The following is a 12,512-nucleotide window of genomic DNA, read 5'->3' on the forward strand; positions in this document are numbered from 1 at the left end:
GGTAAACGAGAAGCATTTCATGTCTTTTATACATCTATATATATCTGTGTATGTCTTTTATATATGTATATGTATTCTTTTGATGTAATCTATTATGTACTTATATTTAATAGTGTTACATATATTATCTTCTCTCCAGGTTATTTGGGGTAATGTACTTGGGTACATCTGTGTATGTTTTTTTTTTTTTTTTGTTTTTTTTTTTTTTGTTTTTTTTTCTTTTTGCGTATGTACTTATACTTTTTATTGATGCATGGAATATTAATACCACTGATTACGCATCTTTATACATATATAAAAAAAGTTTTGCCCACATTCTTTTTCTATCTTTTTTCCAAAGACATGGTTGCACATCCATCACATTTTTGCACATACATTCAGCACTTAGTATAAATTTTTATATATATATTTATTTGTATTTGCATTCTCTTTATGCTTCTGCATTCACTTATATACACTACGTCACTTATATATATATATATACATATTTAATGTACTGGTATTTATTACTTTAATTTCTATTTCTCCATTCACACACATTCTGTCATTTTTTGCACATTATAATCAATTATTCATGTATTCAGCACTTTTTTTTAAATTTTTCGGCCCCTTATTTACACATCATTGTATCATTTTTGCGTTTTCTTGGACCGTCTTCTCATCAACATTCACATATGTGCGTTTTTATTAGGTTCTCTCTCTGTCTCTCTCACATGTTATACTTTTTTATAGGTAATTTTTTATATTCGCCATATTCCCGATATTGAGCTAACATTTATCTTCTCCGAAGTCCTTTATTTACATGTACATACATCTATTCTCTACATCGCTAGCTGTCCCACAAGCCTGCTTCTTTCTGTCTGGTGGTATAGGATGAGAGAGGTGCGCGCTGGCTAGGGGTGGGGGAGTGGCTCACTCACTTTCGGCCGAGTCTCCAATCTGGGCTGGACGTGGGCGGCGCTGTCAGACATCGTCCGCGCACGTCCGCCTCGATGACGCGGTCACCGGAAGTGGGGCAGTAGCCATCTTGCTACCCCCGGCTTGTCGCCAGAAAAAACCTCCCACATCACCCACACTGACACCACTTATCTTCCATTATGCCCATATATAAGGGAGGGTCCCGCAGAGAAGACGCCACCCCCGGACGAAGGCATCTGCCGAAACGCGCGTCGGGCTTGGCGTCTCTCCCATGCGGCTACATGAATCCGGGTACGTGTAATTTTTCATATACTTAACACATATGGCTGCTGTGCTATCTAGATCCAGGTTATACTACTTGTAATCAGTCCCAGCTGTATTGTCATGTTACACAAACTTATACCTTGTTAGTCACATATGTCAATACCAGTTCGTGGTGCTACTGAGATCAGAATCACTTGATTCAATTCCCTATACATATGCTAACATATCTTGAGCTGTTCACTGAATTAACATTCAACTTTGGGTCCCTGTTACCTAGTAGTACTAGTACCTTTTCATGCATCCCGTATGGGCTGACGCCTTTTTCACACTGTATGACTCATTTTTAACTGTTTGTCTCTCTATTTGTTCAATAAAGAAAGTTTATTCTATTACTTATTATCTCTAGTGTACTTGACCTCTTTTTCTTCATAGGTTTCTCAGTATATATTCATGGTCAGAGTACCAGGTTATGTTGGGGTTACATGTATGTTCTTCCTATTTGTTTACTCATGGTTACTTATGTCATTTTGACTATTACCGGTACTTATTAAGATATATATTTATAATATCTTTTCTGTTGTGGAGTTCATACCTTTGCTGCTCGTGTACAATTTGGTTTTCTATATCAATTTTCTCTGTGTTTTACACAGAAACAGGTACCGTGGGTCCCATGGACTACAAAGCCAGAGATGGCGCCTGGCGATCCTTGATGGATCAAGTTTTTAGAGATGAGTCTGCAGTGTCTGGTTTTAGTGGTTCAGAGAGTGTGAGCGAACTCCAGTATAGATACAAGAACCTACTCCACAGACGTATGAAGGTCTGGTGGAACAAAGTATTCCTAGAAAATTACATCCAGAGATGCCTTATTCCAAGGGGTCTTAGGATCCAAATTTTTCCCTCCTTCCCAATCAGTGATGAAACTTTCATCACAAAATGGGAAGATGTTTGTAACAATAGTTCCAAAAAATTCATGGAACTTTTGGTAGGACTCAACCAAGATACACTTGTTTTGTTGGATGCAGAAATTGAAGATGTCCAATCTCAGTTGATTGTACTTTTGTCTGTAGATAGTATGTCCAGATTTAGACAAAGTCTTGAGGTTCAATTCTCCGAATGGGAGAAGGAAATTCAAGCTACAAAATCTAAAAAGTTCACCAGAGATGTTGGAGATTTCCAGCAAAACCAGGTGTACAGATGGAGGAGAAATAAAATAGGTGGTCGGAGTCGCACACCCTCTGTGTCCTCTATCTCCTCTCTCAGTGAAACAGAAAATGCATTCTCTCGCTTCAATCAACCATCTGGCTCACGTCCAAAAAGAAAATTCACACAAAGACAAATGGCAAATAAAAAAAGACCAGATACGCGGGATCCTACTCATCGCCTAAAGGTGATTAACCTATCCGCACACATCTTTTCAGAAATAGATAGAGAGGTCATTGAAAAGGGTCTTACTTTCTCACCTTGTAATCATTTTGACGCTTTCTCTGCAGTAAAAGATCTTAACATGTTTGGTCGGTCACTTATACATAAAAAATGGTTCCACAAATCCACTCATGCGGACCTTTTTCCTACCATAGAGGAGCAACAAGCATTAGGGACTCTTGAGGAGTTGTTGGAAGAACAGGATACTACTGCATCAGGTAAAATCCCAGTATGTGTTCGTATGAAATCAAAGAAATTCCCCCCTCTGAGTCTGTGCTCTGCTGTAGATTCTTTTGTTAAGGCGGTTACATTAGAATTTCAAAATATTCCCGCTAACATTAAGCATGATAATCTTACTACACCACAACGGGAAAGCCTAAATAGATTACAAAAAATGAAGGATGTTGTATTCAAGGCTGCCGATAAAGGCGGGAATGTGGTTGTATGGCCGTGCCACATGTATGAGGCTGAAGCCTATAGACAGCTACGCGATAGACAGTGTTACAAAAAACTGACATTCAATCCTTCATCCTCTTTCAGATCTACACTGCAGCAGATACTATTGAAAGCCTTACAAGAAGATGTTATAAATCAGGATTTATTAACCGCACTTACAACGGCTGAACCCATTGTCCCTACGTTGTACTTACTCCCTAAAGTGCATAAGAATGACAAAATACCACCAGGAAGACCAATAATTTCAGGTAGGGGCAGTATTACCGAGAAATGTTGCAAATTTATTGACCACCACCTTAAAGACCTAGTCATAAACCTTCCTTCATATGTTCGGGACTCTGCAGATCTTCTTCAGATAGTTAGCGGTATCAGCATTGATGATGATATGCTACTAGTTGCGATTGATGTCGAAACCCTCTACACTAGTATTAGGCATGTTGATGGTATTAGGGCCACTAAATTCTTTCTGTCCACAACAAATCAGGAAAAACCCATGTGTGATTTTCTTGTAGAATTACTGGAGTATACCTTGACGCACAATTTTTTCACCTTTAATGGGCATTTTTACCTACAGCTCCAAGGAACGGCGATGGGGGCTGCCTGTGCACCCTCATATGCCAATTTGTTCCTTGGACTGTGGGAGAGGGACCTTTTTTCGGATGGCCGGGATGACTCAATGGACCGGATCCTGTTCTGGGCACGGTACATTGATGACATCCTGGTCATCTGGAAGGGGACATCCTCTGAGCTGGACAAATTTATGCTAGATCTGAACAAGAACCAGATTAATCTCAAATTTACGTATAAATCTAATAGTCAGCATATTGATTTTTTGGACATCAAATTAACCAAGGATATTGATGGTTTTCTACAGAGTGATGTGTATCGTAAGGAGACCTCTGTTAATTCTCTACTGCACTTCTCATCCTCCCATCCACCACAGACCTTACAGGCGATCCCTATCGGGCAATTCCTGAGGATAAGGAGGATATGCTCCTCCGATACCATTTTTGAGGAACAGGCCAAGGACCTAAAAAATCGTTTTATTGACCGAGGCTACAGTATGCGGTCCATTAAAAAAGCGTACTATAGGGCCAAGCATACAAGTAGAGATGATCTTCTGTTTGCTAAGAAGACAAAAGATACACAGACTAAGGTGAGGTTTATAACGAACTATCACTCGAGATGGCCACAAATGAGGGAAATTTTCAAAAGGTATTGGCCCATTTTGCTCACGGACCCTATTCTCACCAACTATGTGACCAGGTACCCCAGCATAACAGCAAGACGTGGGAGGAATTTGAAAGATCATTTAGTGAGGAGTCACTATGATCCGGTTACGAGAAAACATCCGTTTGGATCAAAGGGAGCGAAGTGGGGATGTTCCCCCTGTGGGCATTGCGTGGCATGTCCTAATATCGAGAGGACAACAACATTTTCAAATGTTAAAGGTACAAAAATTTATACCATAACACATCCGATAACATGCACCACCAAAGCAGTGGTGTATTATGCAACATGTCCGTGCCCTAAAGTATACATTGGTCTCACTTCTAGGGAACTTAAAGTGAGAGTGAGGGAGCATATGTCCGATATCAGACGAGCAGTAAATGAGGAAGCTGTGGAAACTCTGAAACCGATACCGCGACATTTCAAAACATATCATTCCTGTGATCCAACAAAATTAAAGGTGAGAGGCATTGATCACATCGTTACAAACATGAGAGGAGGCGATATCAAGCAAAAACTAGCACAGTGCGAAGCACGTTGGATTTGGACCCTTGGGTCAATGTATCCATCAGGCCTCAATGAGTCTTTGAGTTTCGCTCCATTTCTCTGAACCACTGACTCTTTGCGGGTCTAGGTTTTTTAACATATTTTTAATCAATAAATACATATATTTTTTATTATTTTATTATGTATATATATATACAGTCATTACCTTGTTAACTACCCTTCTCTATGAATTCTTTATTTCTTGAAGGTATACAGAAGGGCAGGTATATGTGGCGATATGTATATTGAAGATGTTGGAGGCTATGGACTCTGGAGACGCTGAAGATTTAATATAATGTATATGTATGCCCATTGGCTATGGGCATGTGTCATCCTATTCTGTATTTTAAAGATGTTCTCCATTTCCTTGTTTTTCACGGGGATGGTGGTTTTATATTTGTTGGGGATTTGTATTCATCATAATATGCACTTTAGGTATAAATATGTGTTTATATATCTACATATCATATATATTGTCATTTCCGACAATGTATGGGTGATTGTGATTATTTATGTATCTTGGTTTTTTATATATTACTATTGACCTTATGTATATTTTTAATATATTGATATCTAGATATCTATGCATTGCTCTATTTTATATACATACATATGTGTATCTTCGAATATATAGACATGTAGATACTTATGCATTTGCTTAATTTATTTGATATTTTTCATGTCTTTTATACATCTATATATATCTGTGTATGTCTTTTATATATGTATATGTATTCTTTTGATGTAATCTATTATGTACTTATATTTAATAGTGTTACATATATTATCTTCTCTCCAGGTTATTTGGGGTAATGTACTTGGGTACATCTGTGTATGTTTTTCTTTTTGCGTATGTACTTATACTTTTTATTGATGCATGGAATATTAATACCACTGATTACGCATCTTTATACATATATAAAAAAAGTTTTGCCCACATTCTTTTTCTATCTTTTTTCCAAAGACATGGTTGCACATCCATCACATTTTTGCACATACATTCAGCACTTAGTATAAATTTTTATATATATATTTATTTGTATTTGCATTCTCTTTATGCTTCTGCATTCACTTATATACACTACGTCACTTATATATATATATATATATACATATTTAATGTACTGGTATTTATTACTTTAATTTCTATTTCTCCATTCACACACATTCTGTCATTTTTTGCACATTATAATCAATTATTCATGTATTCAGCACTTTTTTTTTAATTTTTCGGCCCCTTATTTACACATCATTGTATCATTTTTGCGTTTTCTTGGACCGTCTTCTCATCAACATTCACATATGTGCGTTTTTATTAGGTTCTCTCTCTGTCTCTCTCACATGTTTTACTTTTTTATAGGTCATTTTTTATATTCGCCATATTCCCGATATTGAGCTAACATTTATCTTCTCCGAAGTCCTTTATTTACATGTACATACATCTATTCTCTACATCGCTAGCTGTCCCACAAGCCTGCTTCTTTCTGTCTGGTGGTATAGGATGAGAGAGGTGCGCGCTGGCTAGGGGTGGGGGAGTGGCTCACTCACTTTCGGCCGAGTCTCCAATCTGGGCTGGACGTGGGCGGCGCTGTCAGACATCGTCCGCGCACGTCCGCCTCGATGACGCGGTCACCGGAAGTGGGGCAGTAGCCATCTTGCTACCCCCGGCTTGTCGCCAGAAAAAACCTCCCACATCACCCACACTGACACCACTTATCTTCCATTATACCCATATATAAGGGAGGGTCCCGCAGAGAAGACGCCACCCCCGGACGAAGGCATCTGCCGAAACGCGCGTCGGGCTTGGCGTCTCTCCCATGCGGCTACATGAATCCGGGTACGTGTAATTTTTCATATACTTAACACATATGGCTGCTGTGCTATCTAGATCCAGGTTATACTACTTGTAATCAGTCCCAGCTGTATTGTCATGTTACACAAACTTATACCTTGTTAGTCACATATGTCAATACCAGTTCGTGGTGCTACTGAGATCAGAATCACTTGATTCAATTCCCTATACATATGCTAACATATCTTGAGCTGTTCACTGAATTAACATTCAACTTTGGGTCCCTGTTACCTAGTAGTACTAGTACCTTTTCATGCATCCCGTATGGGCTGACGCCTTTTTCACACTGTATGACTCATTTTTAACTGTTTGTCTCTCTATTTGTTCAATAAAGAAAGTTTATTCTATTACTTATTATCTCTAGTGTACTTGACCTCTTTTTCTTCATAGGTTTCTCAGTATATATTCATGGTCAGAGTACCAGGTTATGTTGGGGTTACATGTATGTTCTTCCTATTTGTTTACTCATGGTTACTTATGTCATTTTGACTATTACCGGTACTTATTAAGATATATATTTATAATATCTTTTCTGTTGTGGAGTTCATACCTTTGCTGCTCGTGTACAATTTGGTTTTCTATATCAATTTTCTCTGTGTTTTACACAGAAACAGGTACCGTGGGTCCCATGGACTACAAAGCCAGAGATGGCGCCTGGCGATCCTTGATGGATCAAGTTTTTAGAGATGAGTCTGCAGTGTCTGGTTTTAGTGGTTCAGAGAGTGTGAGCGAACTCCAGTATAGATACAAGAACCTACTCCACAGACGTATGAAGGTCTGGTGGAACAAAGTATTCCTAGAAAATTACATCCAGAGATGCCTTATTCCAAGGGGTCTTAGGATCCAAATTTTTCCCTCCTTCCCAATCAGTGATGAAACTTTCATCACAAAATGGGAAGATGTTTGTAACAATAGTTCCAAAAAATTCATGGAACTTTTGGTAGGACTCAACCAAGATACACTTGTTTTGTTGGATGCAGAAATTGAAGATGTCCAATCTCAGTTGATTGTACTTTTGTCTGTAGATAGTATGTCCAGATTTAGACAAAGTCTTGAGGTTCAATTCTCCGAATGGGAGAAGGAAATTCAAGCTACAAAATCTAAAAAGTTCACCAGAGATGTTGGAGATTTCCAGCAAAACCAGGTGTACAGATGGAGGAGAAATAAAATAGGTGGTCGGAGTCGCACACCCTCTGTGTCCTCTATCTCCTCTCTCAGTGAAACAGAAAATGCATTCTCTCGCTTCAATCAACCATCTGGCTCACGTCCAAAAAGAAAATTCACACAAAGACAAATGGCAAATAAAAAAAGACCAGATACGCGGGATCCTACTCATCGCCTAAAGGTGATTAACCTATCCGCACACATCTTTTCAGAAATAGATAGAGAGGTCATTGAAAAGGGTCTTACTTTCTCACCTTGTAATCATTTTGACGCTTTCTCTGCAGTAAAAGATCTTAACATGTTTGGTCGGTCACTTATACATAAAAAATGGTTCCACAAATCCACTCATGCGGACCTTTTTCCTACCATAGAGGAGCAACAAGCATTAGGGACTCTTGAGGAGTTGTTGGAAGAACAGGATACTACTGCATCAGGTAAAATCCCAGTATGTGTTCGTATGAAATCAAAGAAATTCCCCCCTCTGAGTCTGTGCTCTGCTGTAGATTCTTTTGTTAAGGCGGTTACATTAGAATTTCAAAATATTCCCGCTAACATTAAGCATGATAATCTTACTACACCACAACGGGAAAGCCTAAATAGATTACAAAAAATGAAGGATGTTGTATTCAAGGCTGCCGATAAAGGCGGGAATGTGGTTGTATGGCCGTGCCACATGTATGAGGCTGAAGCCTATAGACAGCTACGCGATAGACAGTGTTACAAAAAACTGACATTCAATCCTTCATCCTCTTTCAGATCTACACTGCAGCAGATACTATTGAAAGCCTTACAAGAAGATGTTATAAATCAGGATTTATTAACCGCACTTACAACGGCTGAACCCATTGTCCCTACGTTGTACTTACTCCCTAAAGTGCATAAGAATGACAAAATACCACCAGGAAGACCAATAATTTCAGGTAGGGGCAGTATTACCGAGAAATGTTGCAAATTTATTGACCACCACCTTAAAGACCTAGTCATAAACCTTCCTTCATATGTTCGGGACTCTGCAGATCTTCTTCAGAAAGTTAGCGGTATCAGCATTGATGATGATATGCTACTAGTTGCGATTGATGTCGAATCCCTCTACACTAGTATTAGGCATGTTGATGGTATTAGGGCCACTAAATTCTTTCTGTCCACAACAAATCAGGAAAAACCCATGTGTGATTTTCTTGTAGAATTACTGGAGTATACCTTGACGCACAATTTTTTCACCTTTAATGGGCATTTTTACCTACAGCTCCAAGGAACGGCGATGGGGGCTGCCTGTGCACCCTCATATGCCAATTTGTTCCTTGGACTGTGGGAGAGGGACCTTTTTTCGGATGGCCGGGATGACTCAATGGACCGGATCCTGTTCTGGGCACGGTACATTGATGACATCCTGGTCATCTGGAAGGGGACATCCTCTGAGCTGGACAAATTTATGCTAGATCTGAACAAGAACCAGATTAATCTCAAATTTACGTATAAATCTAATAGTCAGCATATTGATTTTTTGGACATCAAATTAACCAAGGATATTGATGGTTTTCTACAGAGTGATGTGTATCGTAAGGAGACCTCTGTTAATTCTCTACTGCACTTCTCATCCTCCCATCCACCACAGACCTTACAGGCGATCCCTATCGGGCAATTCCTGAGGATAAGGAGGATATGCTCCTCCGATACCATTTTTGAGGAACAGGCCAAGGACCTAAAAAATCGTTTTATTGACCGAGGCTACAGTATGCGGTCCATTAAAAAAGCGTACTATAGGGCCAAGCATACAAGTAGAGATGATCTTCTGTTTGCTAAGAAGACAAAAGATACACAGACTAAGGTGAGGTTTATAACGAACTATCACTCGAGATGGCCACAAATGAGGGAAATTTTCAAAAGGTATTGGCCCATTTTGCTCACGGACCCTATTCTCACCAACTATGTGACCAGGTACCCCAGCATAACAGCAAGACGTGGGAGGAATTTGAAAGATCATTTAGTGAGGAGTCACTATGATCCGGTTACGAGAAAACATCCGTTTGGATCAAAGGGAGCGAAGTGGGGATGTTCCCCCTGTGGGCATTGCGTGGCATGTCCTAATATCGAGAGGACAACAACATTTTCAAATGTTAAAGGTACAAAAATTTATACCATAACACATCCGATAACATGCACCACCAAAGCAGTGGTGTATTATGCAACATGTCCGTGCCCTAAAGTATACATTGGTCTCACTTCTAGGGAACTTAAAGTGAGAGTGAGGGAGCATATGTCCGATATCAGACGAGCAGTAAATGAGGAAGCTGTGGAAACTCTGAAACCGATACCGCGACATTTCAAAACATATCATTCCTGTGATCCAACAAAATTAAAGGTGAGAGGCATTGATCACATCGTTACAAACATGAGAGGAGGCGATATCAAGCAAAAACTAGCACAGTGCGAAGCACGTTGGATTTGGACCCTTGGGTCAATGTATCCATCAGGCCTCAATGAGTCTTTGAGTTTCGCTCCATTTCTCTGAACCACTGACTCTTTGCGGGTCTAGGTTTTTTAACATATTTTTAATCAATAAATACATATATTTTTTATTATTTTATTATGTATATATATATACAGTCATTACCTTGTTAACTACCCTTCTCTATGAATTCTTTATTTCTTGAAGGTATACAGAAGGGCAGGTATATGTGGCGATATGTATATTGAAGATGTTGGAGGCTATGGACTCTGGAGACGCTGAAGATTTAATATAATGTATATGTATGCCCATTGGCTATGGGCATGTGTCATCCTATTCTGTATTTTAAAGATGTTCTCCATTTCCTTGTTTTTCACGGGGATGGTGGTTTTATATTTGTTGGGGATTTGTATTCATCATAATATGCACTTTAGGTATAAATATGTGTTTATATATCTACATATCATATATATTGTCATTTCCGACAATGTATGGGTGATTGTGATTATTTATGTATCTTGGTTTTTTATATATTACTATTGACCTTATGTATATTTTTAATATATTGATATCTAGATATCTATGCATTGCTCTATTTTATATACATACATATGTGTATCTTCGAATATATAGACATGTAGATACTTATGCATTTGCTTAATTTATTTGATATTTTTCATGTCTTTTATACATCTATATATATCTGTGTATGTCTTTTATATATGTATATGTATTCTTTTGATGTAATCTATTATGTACTTATATTTAATAGTGTTACATATATTATCTTCTCTCCAGGTTATTTGGGGTAATGTACTTGGGTACATCTGTGTATGTTTTTCTTTTTGCGTATGTACTTATACTTTTTATTGATGCATGGAATATTAATACCACTGATTACGCATCTTTATACATATATAAAAAAAGTTTTGCCCACATTCTTTTTCTATCTTTTTTCCAAAGACATGGTTGCACATCCATCACATTTTTGCACATACATTCAGCACTTAGTATAAATTTTTATATATATATTTATTTGTATTTGCATTCTCTTTATGCTTCTGCATTCACTTATATACACTACGTCACTTATATATATATATATATACATATTTAATGTACTGGTATTTATTACTTTAATTTCTATTTCTCCATTCACACACATTCTGTCATTTTTTGCACATTATAATCAATTATTCATGTATTCAGCACTTTTTTTTTAATTTTTCGGCCCCTTATTTACACATCATTGTATCATTTTTGCGTTTTCTTGGACCGTCTTCTCATCAACATTCACATATGTGCGTTTTTATTAGGTTCTCTCTCTGTCTCTCTCACATGTTTTACTTTTTTATAGGTCATTTTTTATATTCGCCATATTCCCGATATTGAGCTAACATTTATCTTCTCCGAAGTCCTTTATTTACATGTACATACATCTATTCTCTACATCGCTAGCTGTCCCACAAGCCTGCTTCTTTCTGTCTGGTGGTATAGGATGAGAGAGGTGCGCGCTGGCTAGGGGTGGGGGAGTGGCTCACTCACTTTCGGCCGAGTCTCCAATCTGGGCTGGACGTGGGCGGCGCTGTCAGACATCGTCCGCGCACGTCCGCCTCGATGACGCGGTCACCGGAAGTGGGGCAGTAGCCATCTTGCTACCCCCGGCTTGTCGCCAGAAAAAACCTCCCACATCACCCACACTGACACCACTTATCTTCCATTATGCCCATATATAAGGGAGGGTCCCGCAGAGAAGACGCCACCCCCGGACGAAGGCATCTGCCGAAACGCGCGTCGGGCTTGGCGTCTCTCCCATGCGGCTACATGAATCCGGGTACGTGTAATTTTTCATATACTTAACACATATGGCTGCTGTGCTATCTAGATCCAGGTTATACTACTTGTAATCAGTCCCAGCTGTATTGTCATGTTACACAAACTTATACCTTGTTAGTCACATATGTCAATACCAGTTCGTGGTGCTACTGAGATCAGAATCACTTGATTCAATTCCCTATACATATGCTAACATATCTTGAGCTGTTCACTGAATTAACATTCAACTTTGGGTCCCTGTTACCTAGTAGTACTAGTACCTTTTCATGTATCCCGTATGGGCTGATGCCTTTTTCACACTGTATGACTCATTTTTAACTGTTTGTCTCTCTATTTGTTCAATAAAGAAAGTTTATTCTATTACTTATTATCTCT

General features: G+C 38.7%; 1 protein-coding gene across 1 annotated transcript in view; it reads right to left on the minus strand.

Moving 5' to 3' along the window:
* CACNA1S (calcium voltage-gated channel subunit alpha1 S) overlaps positions 1–12,512 on the minus strand; it is a 960,893-nt gene that overhangs the window by 557,809 nt on the left and 390,572 nt on the right. The gene's annotated exons all lie outside the window — the stretch shown is intronic.

The sequence above is a fragment of the Rhinoderma darwinii genome, chromosome 2 (genome assembly GCF_050947455.1).
Source record: "Rhinoderma darwinii isolate aRhiDar2 chromosome 2, aRhiDar2.hap1, whole genome shotgun sequence".
NCBI lineage: Eukaryota > Metazoa > Chordata > Amphibia > Anura > Rhinodermatidae > Rhinoderma > Rhinoderma darwinii.